This window comes from Paramormyrops kingsleyae, chromosome 20, assembly GCF_048594095.1.
Source record: "Paramormyrops kingsleyae isolate MSU_618 chromosome 20, PKINGS_0.4, whole genome shotgun sequence".
NCBI classification, from domain to species: Eukaryota; Metazoa; Chordata; class Actinopteri; order Osteoglossiformes; family Mormyridae; genus Paramormyrops; species Paramormyrops kingsleyae.
In genome coordinates this window covers 21,197,460-21,208,489 of record NC_132816.1, presented here as the reverse complement: position 1 = coordinate 21,208,489, position 11,030 = coordinate 21,197,460, and the positions used below count along the sequence as shown (strand labels likewise).

Below are 11,030 nucleotides of genomic sequence, written 5' to 3'. Positions count from 1 at the left end.
CTTTATTAGTGCTGCAGCTTATCGCTATGTTGAAGGACAAATATATTATTATTTTCAGCCGAGGGACCAAACAGTAAAACAGACGATTGACAAACTTATCACCTAGGGGTGTGGATCAAGGGAGAAAACAACGATGATGAACATGGTTGAAGAAATGATAATGCTTAAGTGACGTGATATTGTTACACGATAAGAAAACGTATAAAATGAGTGTAAAACTGTATTGGACATACTCCTGCAGGGTGTCCAGCCTTGGCTGTAACCTCACTGTGGCAATAAAGGCTGGATCTACACAAGCGGCTCCTGATTGGCGGGGAAGAAAAAACACAACACGAGTGCATCGATATACGTACCCCTGTATTGATCTAAATGTAAAGTTATAAAGCGGGTTTGAGGTGTTATGCGTCTGGTCTGCCGCATGTCTACAGCGCTCTCTGTATACTGTGCTAATAACCTTAAGCATCAGTCGAACTGGCGTTTAATATGGTGATCTGTATAGGCAGTGCTCTAAGTGAAGAAATAAAAGTGTCGCTACTGTATTGACCGTGAGAACGGCGGCGGGGGTGTTGGGAACAACAGAAGCGCCTCAACAACACTGTCGGTACTGCGCGCGGTGCCCCGCCACTCGCGTGTGACGCTTGTCTCTGAGTAGCAGAGTCTTGGCAACTTGTGAGAAGTACGTGGTGGTACGATAAAGATTAAAATATAGCAGTGCGGGTAACGCTTAATTCTCATTACGTATATGATGATGCGTATACGATCCCGTATTTGCTCTTGCGACATCCCGGCACACGCCTCCACTTTACCCCGACCTGCAGAACTGTCCTAAACGTGGAAATGAGTTGCGTTGTGAACCTGTGGTCGATTACTTTTCCTCAATAAGTTGAAATTGAATTTGCGAACTGAATTCAGATTAAACTAATAAACTCAGATTGAGTTTTTTTAATGCGACAACTGCATATTCAAGTATACACAATTCATATTCAGTTTCTAGTAGCACAAATATCAGCCCATAGAGGTAGCCCTCAATGGCCACCACAGGTATCTCGATGGCGGGTCTCCCCACTCTTAGATTAGTTTGCATCCTTCCCGTGTCAAGTCCAGTTAAGATGGAAAGTTCCTCTACCCTCTGTGAGAGCAAAAGCAACCTATCAAACACATCTATTGCTGATACCCGATTGTTTTCCATGTCATCTGCTAAGGCACAAATACTTGCTACAGGCTCTTCTGTCGCTATTACTCTCTAAACGAACAAGTCCATTGAATGCTGGTGAGGCCCTAAACAAGGAAGTGACGTCGTTAATGAAGGTCCGCCTTGATGAGCGGTCTGACAGTTGGGAATTGCAAATTGAGTTTTCTTCCCCAACATGCAATGCAATTGCCGGGGACGCCATTGCATTTGAATAAAGTGGCAAAAAACCCATGGCAATACGCAATGCAATTCAGTGCCTTGTTATTCTATTTATTATTCAAAATATTTTGAAATTAATTAAGGATTGCATAAGCACTTTGCACATTGAATTGCCGATTGCAAAATGTATTTAAAAATTACACGTTCAGATTAAATATTGAAATGACAAATGCATGCTCTGATTGAATATTGAATTGCCAATTGCAAAATGAATTGCCATTTGAATAAATTGGCAAAAAACCCATGGCAATACGAAATGCAATTCAGTGAATTGTTATTCTATTTATTATTCAAAATATTTTGAAATGAATTAAGGATTGCATAAGCACTTTGCATATTGAATTGCCGATTGCAAGATATATTTTCAAATTACATGCTCAGATTAAATATTGAAATGACAAATGCATGCTCTGATTGAATATTGAATTGCCAATTGCAAAATGAATTGCCATTTGAATTTTTGTGCTTATAATCTTCCATAAAACAGAGGATGGGGAGCCGCGAGCAAAGAGCGGTCTCGCGCTCGCAGGAATCTACCTGAAAATAATGCCCGTATGGAAAGCCGTTTGAGCATTTATTCTGATATCCGTGATATCAAGCCCGCTCTGCTCTACTAGTTCGGTATGGAAAGCCGTTTGAGCATTTATTCTGATATCCGTGATATCAAGCCCGCTCTGCTGTACTAGTTTGGACTTTGGCCGTACTGGTAAGACATCCTGGCGCACTAGTACGCGACTAGGTCGTACTAGTACTGCAAAAATGCTTATTAGTCAAGCGTTTTCATCAACTTGTTAATGTGTCTGCCTGAAATTTGCTGCACTAGTTAACTAGTAGCACTAGTAAAGGCCAAAATCTCCACTAGTGACACTAGTAAAGGTCAAAATGTCCACTAATTGCACTAGTGAGGGTGTTTTGACCTCACTAGTGTGACTAGTAAGGAGCAATTATCCACTAGTCACACTAGTGAGAGTTTATTTGCCCTTACAAGTTACACTAGTGAAGGACAAAATGAACACTAGATAACTAGTTGAAGTGTCTTTTGCCCTACTAGTCACACTAGTGAGGCTAAAAGTGTTTACTAGTAGTACTAGTCAAAGCCAAAATGCTCACTAGTAGTACTAGTTGCACAAAATTCTAATCAGGAGGCAGGAAACATTGAAGCTTCCTATTGGTTGTCCAACAAAAGCTGCACCCAGTCAAAATTAATGTAAACCTATAAAGCCTCGTGAGCTTTTACTGTCATTAGCTGCCTGCCCCTATAGTTTACAATCCATGCAGAATAAAGTATGAAAATGAACCTAAAAGGTATTAAATCATTTTAGCACGTAGGCTAAAACAAAAATGCTTCATTGCATATATGAGACACCAAACTGAACAAAAACATGTACCTATACTAAACCCAGGGACGGATTATGGGTTGTGTGGGCCCCTGGGCAAAACGTTCGCGAGGGCCCCCCCCCCCCACCACCACCACCACCACCACCACCACCAGCATCACCACCACAATTCAAGGGCCCTTGGCAGGCAAACGCCCTCCCTCCATGTTTCCATCAGAGGCCCTATAGGGTCAGGGGCCCTTGTAGGCAGAGGATCAAAGAATGTAGGCCCTCTAAAATAGACAAACGAAAATACATTGTTGATAAGCGTTGCAAATTGTTTTGGGCTAGGGGCCCCACGGGCCCCCTGCACCCCAAGGGCCCCTGGGCAGCGGCCCCGCTGGCCCGGTCCGTAATCCGTCCCTGGCTCCGCTCACTGCCCGCTCCAATTAACAAATAAACTTGAAAATAATAGGAAACAAAAAGTTGAATTGGAAAATGAAAAGATAAAAAGGTTATTTAATTTTATTTTTTAATTTTTCCACATCTGACTCATACATGAGTGGAAAATTAAAATGGTGCTTTTTCATTTTTGCAGGATTTTCGCACATAGACTTTGAAAACTAGCTAGTTTGAAAACATTTTCATTTTATTTTTTGCCGAAAATACCTCCCATACCCTAGTGCTTCATTTCTTGCCATTCACTTGCATTGCAGTTCATCCCTGTACGCACACTTGGCTGCCCATATTGTCTCAGGGAGGGTGCAGCTGGCTTCTAAAAATGACCCCACCTCATTCCAAAACGTAATGCAACGTGCTCTTTGCGAGTGTGTGTCTGCACACTTGTTGGTAACCTTTGTATTTCCTGAATTCACAAAACAACTGCAAAGTCCCATTGTTGTACCTCTTATAGCTGTTTTTTTCTGACTTCAGTCTTTGCAGGTAGCTGCCTTCCTCTTCACTGTGTGCCATGTCGTCATTGTGGTTCAGGACTGGTTGACTGACATCAATCTTTACAGGTATTTGGCAAAATACCCAATACACTTAAGAGTACTGTATTGTTTTTTAGACACCTTATGAGACATAAATTTTGTGGCAAAAAAATCCTTTCAAATATTTTTATTAGTTAATTCGCTAAAATTCTTAGATTTCATTTGGGTGTTTGCAACTAGTTACAGTACGTATTTTTGATGAGTTAGTTTTACCGCTTGACAGTATGATGTTAAAGATAACAGGCGCTTCAACAATGATGGGAATTGCACCATTCGGGTTATAAATCAACTTCCTTGTTGGATGCTAAACTACATTTCATTGTTCCTGTACAATGACAATAAAGTTGAATCTAATCTAATCTCTAACACGCTTATGGCTTCTCTTCCTGGACAAGTTCCTAAATGTGTTTGGTAACTTTTGTTCTATAGACAAGCGTACACAATACATCATGCATTTACGCAGGTTCCCTACATCAAATATTATCTTATGTCTCGAGCCGTTCAGTGTGATAGAAAAGCGATAAACAGGGGAATCAGGAGATGGGAGCAAATACTTTCTCATGGCCCTGTGGTTGCTGGCAGTTCATGTGGCAAATAACTTTACACGAGGATACAAATAATACTGCGTAACCTCAGCACATGTAAGAGAGACATAAGCACTTGTGAAGCAGTTTCTCTGAGTAGACCTGAGTGCAATGCCCCTCCAGGTTCCTCCAGATCGTTGGGATGCTGAAGCCCCCCACCCCGTCCGCCAGTCATGACAGTGCCGGCTCTGCAGGCTCCGATGAGGGCTCGGAGTACTACCCTCACATTGGTGAGTGCACTGTTGATATTCTGCGTACGTTTACACTTCATGTATGTATGTGTTTACGTTTTTCATGATTTTTACAGTGTTCTCGCAGAAGAAGGTCAGGAGGGAGGAATTCTGTCCCAAGAACCTAAAGAAGATGCACTTTGTGGTGGACAAGTCGATGGCTCATTCTCAGCTGAAGAATAAAGGTGGGGTTAAAGCAGTGTGTACCTGAAGCATCTCCATGCCTGCGCGTCTGCGCTCAGAGCGGCTCCATCCCTAGGCGTCTGCGCTCGGAGCAGCTCCTTCCCCAAGGCGTCTGCGCTAGGAGCGGCTCCCTCCCCAAGGCGTCTGCGCTAGGAGCGGCTCCCTCCCCAAGGCGTCTGCGCTCGGAGCGGCTCCCTTCCCAGGCGTCTGCGCTCGGAGCGGCTCCCTCCCCAGGCGTCTGCGCTCGGGGCGGCTCCCTTCCCAGGCGTCTGCGTTCGGAGCGGCTCCCTCCCCAGGCGTCTGCGCTCGGGGCGGCTCCCTCCCCAGGCGTCTGCGCTCGGGGCGGCTCCCTTCCCAGGCGTCTGCGTTCGGAGCGGCTCCCTTCCCAGGCGTCTGCGTTCGGAGCGGCTCCCTCCCCAGGCGTCTGCGCTCGGAGAGTCTCTGTGCCCACGCGTCTGCACTTATAGTAGTTGGTCTTGATTGTTCAGTGGCAGCACTCAGTAGGTTGTCTTCTGGTAGCTATACTGAAATCTCTCCTTTTGAGTATTGTGGTTGAGGTTTGGAGCTGCTGGGTAATCCTGCACTCTCGTGAAGATGTTTGGGAAAAGCATAGCATTGAGTGTCCAGTAGGATTTATTTATGAACCAGCGATCTATTTGCCCAGGCACACTGTCCATGCTGGGCCGTAACATCTTCCCTGGCCTGGGGAGGGACTACCTGGAGACAGAAGTCAACTTGTTCCTGTTGCCAGTGCTGGAAACTGAGGGAGAGGACACTTTGACCAGGGCATGTCAGCAAATCTTGCCCATTTCTTGAGAACTGATAGGCTGCTACTGATGGGCTGCTACTGATGACAGCCTCACAGGAAGTACCTGTGCTCGTGTTACGAGGCTCTGAGTCCGTCCCACTATTCTCCCTGCTCCCCGGATAGAGGGGATGACAAGAAATTAAACTGTAGAGTAACCAGTTTTGTGTTCTGGGCTTGGCTAGGTTCCACTGTAATAATAATAATAAGAAGAAGAAGAAGAAGAAGACTAATAAGAATAATAAGAATAATCGATACTTTATTGATCCCCATGGGGAAATTGTCTTTATGCCTCCCTCGACTTGCTCTTTGTAGAGTAAGCTGTGTCACACCCCACCGGTGGACCGGCAATGGGAGGCGGCTGTCCCGACCAATACCGGGACTCCACGTTAGATAAAAGCCCGGTATGAGGTATTGTTGATGCAAAGAGACATACTGAGCGTTCATTTCCCTGTCTCCTGTATAGCTCCATTCCACCCTGCTTGCCCTGCCCGACTCTCCCTGCAACCCGTCTCAACCTCCCTCCTGCCCTTCCTCCCCTCGCTCTTCCTCCTCGTGAGTTCCCCGTGTGCCTTGTCTGTGTCTTCGGACGGACCCCCCGGTGATCGACCCCTTTGCCTGCGACCCCGACTACGGATCCGGATCCCGACCATGGCCTGCCGCTTGTTCCCGATCTCCTGGTTTTCGACCCTGCTTGCATGACCACATCTCTGCCAGTCTCTGTTCTATCTGCCCAGTTAGATAAAGGCTCTATGAGCAATCCCTCTGTTGGTCGGAGCGAGTTTGTGACAGCTGTCTGCTTATGCTGCTCGGATCTGGGATGGAGTGAAGAAATCCTCAGTGTTCTCTGAGGTCAGCCGCCTTCTTTCCTAGCCGGGAATTTCCACTGTCACCGGGGATGTTGCCTTGAAAAATTCAGTGGTTGTATTCACCGATGGGGGTTCTGGTCAAAGCACAGCCAGCATCGGTGCATCACCCGCGTAAGGCGTCGCTCGGTTGGTGCGTCAAGACGCCATCGAAGTGAAGCACCATATGCAGGAAATATTTTATACGGCTCTGTGAAAAGTTCTATGAATACAGGACAAATTTCACTAAGTAAGAAAGAAAGTTTGTACATAATTTCGTTGAAGCTTGGAACAATAAGTCAGTCTAAGGCCCAATTCCATTTCTCCTCCCTAAGCCCTACCACTAGATTTCGAGGGCCCTCCCTTCCGAAGTTGACTTCACAGATCGTAGCCACAAGGGGTAGGGCTTGAAATCTTTACCTAGGAATCGGGACACCACTCGCTTATGAGCTGCCTGGTTTGCTCGGGAGTCCCTGAAATAGTACAACATGCTTATAACACAGACACATTTTTTTTTTTTTTTAAACTTTATTTATAACAGATTTTAAAACAATTTTTCTGAAAATACAAAATAAACCAGAATCCACAAACAGTATATGTATGTATATATAAAAAAAAAAACCCACAACAACAACATTTACTGGAAAAAGCACCAGATACAGTAAAAAAATACACACCTAAGACAAAGCTACAGACTTAAACAAAATATTAAACCTGGAGTGGAATAAACAAATAGCATACATTTCAACTTTTAAAAAGATAAGTGAGGAAGGGGCCCCAAATTTTATCAAATTTTTTATAAGCGTCAATCTTAGAAAATCGAATCTTTTCAAGCTTGAGAGCAGCAACCATTTCAGCCAGCCATCTATGAAAATTGGGTGGTAAAGTGGATTTCCAATGCATCAAAATCACCCTTTTAGCACCCACCATAGCAAACATAAGAGACAATTGCTGAGAATGTGTCAAACCTAGTGTATGGTCGGAACATCCAAATAAAGCCAATTTAATATCTGGACTGATATCTTCTCCAAGGACACTTGAAAACCACTGAAAAATATTCTTCCAAAACTCAGAAATCTCAGAACAGAACCAAAAATTATGAGCATGCGTCCCATCCGAGCTCCTACATCTATCACATAGTGGGGAAACTGAAGGGTAAATTTTATTGAGTTTAGATTTAGTGTAATGTAACCTATGCATCACTTTATACTGTATAAGTTGTAATCTTGCATTAATAGAGCAGGAATGGATTCTTTTCAGTCCCTCCTCCCAAATCTCCTTTGAGATACTGAGTCCAGTATCATTTTCCCAAGCTGACAAGTCACTTTAACATTACAACATGATTATACCACTGACGTGTCCCTATAATATTACAGAATGATTATGACACTGTCGATTTGTGGATTAGCATTCCTTTGGCAATGGCACGCAGATTTAAAATTAAGCATATTGCATGCAATATTTCTATAAAACATGCACATGTTTTGCATAAACAATGTGTTTATGTTGCATAAACAATATTTCAGGAACAATGTCTTTTATATATTGCACGATGTAGAATAATGCACTTAGAAGACTACAGAAAACACAGAAAACACAGCAAACAATCGGGGGTAAGTTTCCCAAAAGTGTTGTAGCCAAAAAAACTACATAAAAAGGACTTTGAATGCTCTCTCTCTGAATAAATACGTCCTTAATTCTTCGACGGTTTTGTGAAACTCACCCCTGCTCGGTTCTTTCTCTATAAATACTAGAGATACTGCTCTGTCTCTATGCACGGAATTAGCGATTTTCAGAAAATTGTTTTTGAAAAATTCAACCTCATACTCCGTTTCACTTACATGAAACTAAGATATTCCGCTAAAATATTTTTGCAAGCGTATTTATAAAGATATGAGCTTCTTTCCCCACACTGCTGGCCATCTTTTCTTTTCTTGTTGTGTATTGCAATGCATTGTGGGAATTTTCTTCTTTCACTCGGTTTTGAATCAGCATCTGAACACCACTACCCCTCGCTGCTAAAAAGAAATGGGACAACACTACCCTATGCGGGTACACACAAAACGGAGGGGTAGGGCTAAGTGGGGGTATTGGGATTGGGCCTAAAAGTGAGGATTTAATTGTGGTAGTTATGACTGGGAAAACATCTTTTAAAAATATGGTACAAGTGCTAGTATTCATGGTGTAAGTCAGCTTGCTGAGCAGTGTTTAACTGACCATCTATTTTTCTATGTAAATAAAAAGTGAAGGTTGTTTGGTTTCTTTAATGTTTCCTTTGGGTCGGGCAGCAGACAGAACCATGTATCTGAAATGAGATGCATGAGGACTACATGATCTCCGTGACCCCCCCCCCAACCCCCATTTCTGAGTGGGCACAGGTTGTTGACTTCAACATCTTTTATGAAATACCTGGCCATAAAGTCCCTTGCACCTCTGCTCTCATTTTCTCTTTCGTTTCTTCTTCTCCTTTTCTGAGCACCTGACTTATGATGATTTGCCATTTTGACAGTTGACTGGAGGAGCTAGGGACTGACTAAATGTCACTTTGTCACTTTCGACTATACCGTGGCGTGACAAACCAAACCTGTTTATGCATTATAGGCTGTCGTTGGGTGTGTGTGTTTTTTTAATGAAGTATTGTTGTTGTCAGTTATTTGCTTATTTGCTTAAGTTTAAGTTCACTATGTTTCAGTTTCATGTGACATTTCTGGTGCTAACATTTCCAGTAAATGGAAACCAAACGCCCTCCTGAAGCTCCAGGTGGAAGGGAGGTAAAGTGAAGCAATTTAACACTCCATTGATAGACATTAAGCAACCAGCACAAGTGGATATTTGCTAACAAGGGAAGGAGATTTGGAGCATATTAAAGTACACAGATAGTTTAAGACAAATAGTGCATATGTTTTGATTAAACATGTTGGGCAATAAACCAAAATGAGGAGTCAGGAATTCAAAAACAAGGAATTTTCCAGATTACGTCAAACCTGGAAAGATTTCCCTCTAAGACTTGCCAAGCGGTGCAGTGAGTTGGTGTCTATCCCAAAGCTTTGCTGGTAGGATCGCAGTGTGTCCATGAGCAAGGGAACAGTACCAGATGCAGCAGACACTGGTCTCATGGCTCCCAGGCAAGCGGTCATAGCTGTCCGCCACACACTTCCATGGAGAGCCTGCTTCTTCTTCTCGAGCACAGTCGAGGTGAGGTTGGGGAGTGCCAAGAGAAGAACGTGGCGCTTGTGGCCCTCCAGCTCACTCTCCAGTGTGGTGTGCAGCAAAGGGAAGCCAAAAAGATGTGGCTGGAAGCAAGACATCAAGAACATGCGAGGCTGTTGCACATCACTCCTCCTCAATGCTGCACTGCTGTCATCCCGTATCCAATTCAATATGGCAGATGGTTCTCCACCTCTTTGCAGGACTGTGGCCTCCAGGTTGTTGTTCACTTTGCTGCATACAAAGTCAAACTTTTTCCCTGCTTGCCCTATACACTGAGCCAGTGTGACATGAGATTCCCGAAATCGCTCAGAAGCTATAATGATGAAAAAGTCAAATTGATACAGACCTTTAGCTTCTAGGTAGGTCTTAGGCTGAAAATCTGGTGTCCCGGTGCCAGGCAGGTCCCACAGACGCACTGTGGGCATATCGGGGTTCACGTAGGGGATGGTCCCCCTGGTCGCCTCTGTGACACCCGTCTTCGCTGCTGCTGGATCTTCATCACCCACACCACGGAAGCCATCAATGAAGGATGAGTCAACCAGACTCTCCTGTCACCGCAATATCAAGTGTGGTGGACTTTAGCTCTCCAATCTGTCCTGAAGCTGTGCCACCACCTCTGTCACCACCCGTGATGTGATGCTACTGCTGATGTCCTGGATCTCTGCCTCACTTATTGTGTGCAGTGTCACCGTAGTAGCTGCTCTCTTCCAGTTTGGGAAGAGCGGAAATAACGTTTCATTTAGATAAAGACTTTATTGGTCCCAAACTGCGTTAATTTACTTGTTGCAACAGCCAGTAAATAAAAAGCAATCGAAAAGAAAATACGATAACAAATACAATAAATAATCAAATTACCATAATTTCCGGGCTATTAAGCCCACCTAAATATAAGCTGCACCCACTGAATTAAAAAAAAAATACTTATTTTGAACATAAATACAGCGCACATGTCTATAAGCTGCAATGTACTGTCAAATCGCTACAGTCGGAACTTTCAGTTTTGTACGGCTTTGGTCACCTCATGACGTGATCCCATGGAAGGGAGTAACTTTGGCTGGAACATTGAGGGGGTTGAGGTCTCCATCCATTACGGGAGAAAAATTATTATTGGGGGGGCTACAACCACCCCCCACTTCTATCTTTCATATTTAGTTTATTTTTATCCTTCTCTCACTCGCTCTCTCTCTCTCTCTATCTCTCATTGCCATGTGCTCACCAGACTTATCAAACATTACGGGAGAAGACTGTTATATTGGTAAAAAGAGGCTGCACCACAAAATATTGTAGCAGTTGTATAACCTGAATTTAGCAGTACAGAGCAGCAGCTTGTAAGTGACTGCTGGTCAACATGTAGTCTAAATGGGCTGCATTTCAGTCACAATATCATACATGTTATGTTGTCTGACAACAGAAACAACAAATGTAAATCAGAACAGCTTTATTGGGAATTCAGC

The 11,030-nt window shown here is 43.8% G+C and overlaps 2 pseudogenes; one reads left to right on the top strand and one right to left on the bottom strand.

The window, feature by feature from the left end:
• The window catches only part of LOC140581373 (nonsense-mediated mRNA decay factor SMG9-like), a 30,618-nt pseudogene extending 24,962 nt beyond the window's left edge, over positions 1-5,656 (top strand).
• Positions 5,657-9,344: 3,688 nt separating this feature from the next.
• On the bottom strand, positions 9,345-10,664 carry LOC140581372 (interferon-inducible GTPase 5-like; annotated as a pseudogene).
• Between the last annotated feature and the right edge of the window lie 366 nt (positions 10,665-11,030).